This window comes from Benincasa hispida, chromosome 2 (assembly GCF_027475165.1).
Source record: "Benincasa hispida cultivar pf3 chromosome 2, pf3_genome.v1.1, whole genome shotgun sequence".
NCBI lineage: Eukaryota > Viridiplantae > Streptophyta > Magnoliopsida > Cucurbitales > Cucurbitaceae > Benincasa > Benincasa hispida.
The window spans coordinates 51,273,197-51,278,786 of NC_143479.1; the positions used below are offsets into that span (position 1 = coordinate 51,273,197).

A 5,590-nucleotide genomic window follows, 5' to 3' on the forward strand; every position below is an offset into this window, starting at 1 on the left:
AGGAAGAGAAAACAGCAGGAATTATAGTGATTTAGCAAATTGCTTACTCCACTCTTCAAGACTCCTTCTTGGGTATTTCACTAAGTGATCTTCTTGCAGGTGAGGACCAAACCGACACACGACCCTCTTTTTCTTAGGCTAAAGAGAAACCCAAGATCCTTTTTACTGGTTCAGGATCAAACCAATTTCTTTTTCTCACAACCCAAGGTGTACCCACACCTTAATACAATTCCCAAAAATTAAAAGAAAACCTCACAATATTACCTCTTGAAGGCTAAATACACAAGTTGAGCACAAAAAAAAACTCACAAAAATAACTCTAGGTCAATTTAGAAGCAAGGAGGACAAGAATTTGAGAGTTGAGAGAATTGAGAGTTTAAGACTTGATAGCTTTTAGTGTTTGTATGAAGAGTAAAATCAAGTCGAATTTATAGGCGAGGGGAATAAATTTGGTCATTGGATATGATTGCAAATGAAGGGTGGAGATTGAATAAAAATAGAAAAGGAAATGATTTGTAATTAAGAGAGGAATTGAAAAATTGGAATTATTGAGATTTGGAGAATAAAAAAAGGATTTGAAGGATGACAATTTAGAAAGGAAATCAAATTTGAAAAGGCTGAAAAATCTTAAACTGTGCCACGTGTCGCCATACTATTGATCCACGCGTCAATTAATGATTTCTCCTCTTTTTCTTTTTTTTTAATATCAACTGCCACTTGTCATTATCTTATTCCTTTACGGTCGCCATGTCACTCCCACATCATGAAAATCTTTCCAGTATGGCAGGAAGACAACTTGTTCTAACAAATCTTTGAACTTCCTTTCGTGGTTTGTTTTTTATTGTTCTTCTTTCCTTTAGGAAATTCAAGATATTTGATTTTTAAATATATAGCCTCCCCCAGTGGTTCTGGAATTGTGCCAAGTTCCTTTTGACCGTGAAACGACTTTTTTTTTTGTGTCAGAATGGATGATTTCGTACTAGAAATCTTCAATGTCCAAGGTATGACATTTTTTTCCCATAATTCAATCTTATAGAAGATATATTGTCTCCACAAATTGGGCATGCCTTATACCCTTTCACACAACATCCACTTAGGTTACCATATGCAGGAAAATCGTTGATTGTCCACAACAAAATTAACCGTAAGTTGAATAGTTCTTCTCGATAAGCATCATAACATTCAACACCACTTTCGCATAAAAGTTTTAAATCTTCAATTAGTGGTGCTAAGTATGTGCCAATGTCGTCCCCTTGTTGTTTTGGACCCAAAATCAACATTGATAGCATCATGTACTTTCTTTTCATACACAATTATGATGGAAGATTATAAATAATCATCACTACAAGCCAACAACTATATTTAGAACTCATTTCACCATGTGGATTTACTCCATCGGTTGACAATGCTAAACGAAGATTCCTAGGCTCATAACCGAAGTCTGGCCATTTAGAGTCTACTAATTTCCAAGCCAGAGAGTCAACTGGATGTTGTAACTTACCATCTACAATTCTTTCATCAACGTGCCAAGTCAAGTTTTTAGCACAATAAATACTTCTAAAAAGCCTTTTGAATCATGGAATTGGTGGAAAGTACCATATCACTTTTGACGGTATTTGTTTTTTTCCCATATTTTGTATCTTTCCCGTTTTTCCACCTTGATTCACCACATTCAGGACATTCAATTGCATCTACATATTCTTTTCTATACAAACAACAATCATTAGGGCATGCATGAATCTTCTCATATTCTATTCCTAGTGCACCTAAAGTTTTCTTTGCTTCATACATTGAATTTGGGAGCTCATTGCTAGTGGGCAAAATTTTCTTTAAGATTTTGAGTAGTTCTGAAAAACTAGTATCGCTTCATCTATATCTAACTTTTAAATTATACAATTTGACTAATTAGATAACTTAGTGTATTTTTTTCACCCTTCGTATAATGGTTTTCCAGCATCATTAAGCAACTTCTCAAATCCATTCGGATTTCTTGAATATTCCTCATGAGCAACTTCAACCATTTCTCTTAAACTTCCAACATCGATCTCTTCATACATATGGTGTCAAACTTAGAAGATTCTCTACAAAATGATGAGCTAGGAAGTTTTTCCCCATGCCAAAACCAAATTTTATAACTTTCATCAATCTCATTGACATATAAATGTTCTCTAATATCCTTGCTACTATGCTTTTCACAATTCCCACATTTCAAACAAGGACAACGAATATAAGAGCTATTTGTATTAGAAAATCTAAATTTTATGAAGTTTTCCACACCCAATTCATAATTTTTGGATAACATACTCTTGTGCATCCATGATTTATCCATGATTGTAAATCTAATAAGAAAAGATGATAAACAATGATCAACTTCAAAAAAACAAGTTGTGGAAAACAAACAAGTTTCCAATACATACAACTTGTAATTTCTAGCTCTACAACATTCCAACCTCAAAAAAGTAAGACATATTAGAGAACCTCAAAACAAATCTGAGAACAAAGACAAACACATCTAAAAAAAATTGAACCCAAAGTGTAACCAAACCTCAAAAAATTGAACCCAAGGTGTGCACATGCTCTAATGTGCTAAACATATATTAATTCCATTAACTAAAAATTGAACCCAAGTTTGGCAAAGCATTACTTAGTTCATAAAGCCCTAACAAATTAGATACATTGACATATCTAACTTTGGCAAACATTTAATTAAAGAAAAGTGGCAAGTTCTTGCAAGTTCTCTAAAATTAAAGCCATAACTTTGGTAAAGTTGTAATCCCAACTTTGGCAAGTTCTCTAAAATTCAATCTTATTCAAGAACAATATGAAACAAGAGTTTATTATGAGATTCAAGAATATACATGAGAGATTAAACCCTAGCTTTGAAAGTTCAAGCCTCAAACCAAAAAAATCAAAGCCATAACTTTAAAAGTTCATGTCTCAAACTAAAGCCCTAACTTTGAAACTTCATGCCTCAAACCAAGAAAATCAAGAATTAAACCTAATCTAAACAAAAAAATCAAGATTAAGCTTAATCAAACCAGGAAAATCAAGACTTAAACCTAATCTAAACAAGAAAATCAAGATTAAGCCCTAACTTTGAAAGTTCATGCCTCAAATCTAATTACCTCAATGAAGAATCTCTTCAAGATTGATGGAATAACAAAGATGTATCAAAGGGAATTGAAAAACCAAGAAGATTTTGAGTGTATTGCACAAAAAATCGACTGAAACCATTGCAAAGGATAGACTCAAAATCGACTGTTGGAATTTCTTTTAAATCTGTCTGATAGCGTCGCGACACTACTAAAAGAGCATTGCAACGCTGTTTAAGAGGTGCGCAATTTTTCCGTCAAAACTCGTAGCGTTGCAACGCTATTGAGAGTGTTGCAATGTTGTATGCGTGAGGCGTACACATTTTTCATTTTTCCGTCAAAATACGTAGTGTTGCAATGCTACCCTATATATTCTACAATTCTTGATGTTTTTAAAACGTTAAGAATCCATGAATTGAACTTGACATTTTTAAAACGTCAAGTACTGTATTTTTCAGGAAAAATGCACAACCCTACTTTTTAAAATCAATTCTTGACGATTTTTTTTCTTTAAAATCACTTATTTCTTCACATTTTTTCATAAAAACGTCAAGTAGTTAAAATTGCAAACGTCAAGAAAGGTGGTTTTTCTTATAATGCATTAGTAATCCTAGGCATGATCATTGGAATGCATTAATAAGAGTTCTAAGATACATGAAGTACACTCTAAACTATTGATTGTATTATATTATCCACATGTGTTGGTAGAATTTAGTGATGTTAATTGGATCTCTCATAGCATGGAGATTAAATCAACCAACTAATATATTTTTCCCTTATGTAGTGCAATTATATCATGGAAATCTTCAAAATATTTTTTAATATTGAAATATAATATATAGATTTAATGATGCATATTATATTCATGGTTAGAAACTTCAAATAAGATTGAAACCATCAAATTAAATGATACCACATGTACAAAATTAACATTTATGAATTTTAAATTTGTAGTTTTCTTCTATTTGAACGAGTTGTTTTTTTTTTTTGGCCAAATAACAACTCAATTGAGTTAAATTTGATAAATGTTTCAATCTTGTATTTATTTGATTTTATTTTTTAATTTTGGAGAGTTAATAAGTTGCTAACCTATAAATAGCAACTTATTTCTTCATTTGTAGTATTGAATTTCAATTTGAAGAGTTTTTTTTTTTTGTTTGTTTTGAGTGAGTTGAAAGCAAATATCCAAGAGTTCTGTCAGATCCAAGTAAGTTCAAGGTTGTTGTTCTACCAAATTAATCGTTGTACCATGTTGAGATGATCGATGTTGTCTACTTCCACTCATGCAAAGCGAATAATTGTCTTTAAAAAAACACTTGTTAAAAACTGTCTCAACTATTATTGACGTTTTTAAAAGATCCTGAGGTTTTTAGTTATTTTATTTCTAAGTTAAGTTTGAATATTAGTATTGCATACAATGTGTGTACTGTAATGACTATATCTAGTTGAGGTATAACCTGTTTGCTAATGTTATTAGTTCTTATACAACATTTTTCCCAATAACATTGATCTATTCTTTCAGTTGAAAGTTCGAACCATTACTATAAAAAAAATGTTATTTTAATGAATTATAAAACAGAAATAGATTTTGTCTACAGAGATTGATTTCTTTTTCCCAAAAAAAAAATATATATATATTTTCACAAAAAAAAAAAAATAGATACGAAAAAGGTATTCCATGGTTTGTTTTATGCAGGATGAAACTTAATCTATTTAATTAAATTAGATCATATACTTATAAGTTGTTGCAATCTTAACCCCTTTTTTAGACCAAAAGAAAATACAGCAACAACAAACCAAACCACTACACTCTCACTTAAGCAATTTTAACCTTCTAATAAGTTCTTGGTCCAAATATTATTTTTTTAGAAAAAAAAATTCTTTATGTATTCAACAAATTAAAAAAGTATGTACGATATGAAATTGATTAAATTTTAGGGGAAAAATGACATTAAAGCTAAAATTTTTACGGTGAAATTAATGAATTTTAGTAACGTCATTCAAAATGTAATTTTTGCAATGTTCAAACTTATTTTTGCGCAATAGTTTATTATATTGAAATTAATGAATTTATGAAGATTGCAATATTGTGTGTGTGTTTTTTTTTTTTTTTTTTTTTAAAATTAGTGGACGAATTAGGAAAAAAAAAAGTTAAAACGATGATAAATATTATAACACTTTAGTACACAGTACAATTTGATCAAATTGAAAATTTTAACTCCAAATTGATACAAACAAGACAAATTTAGAATCGAAATTGTTTTTTCTCTTTTCTTTATTCATACCAGTAATAAATTAACCGATCAAAGGATTAAAAAGTAAAAATTGAACACTTATTTAAATTTAACGCACCACCTGATAAAATTAAAAGCATACCATAAAAATTAAGGTAAAAATGGAATATATTTTGATTTATCCTTTCCATAAAATTGAAAATTGAGAATTTGTTGCGTAAAAAAGTAAATAAATAAAATTGAGAATTTGGGTTTTAAAGAGTT

At 30.1% G+C, this 5,590-nt stretch overlaps 1 pseudogene; it reads right to left on the minus strand.

Annotated features, from left to right (window-relative positions):
* Positions 1-959: 959 nt before the first annotated feature.
* LOC150037985 (uncharacterized) lies at positions 960-2,329 on the minus strand (annotated as a pseudogene).
* Positions 2,330-5,590: the final 3,261 nt, after the last annotated feature.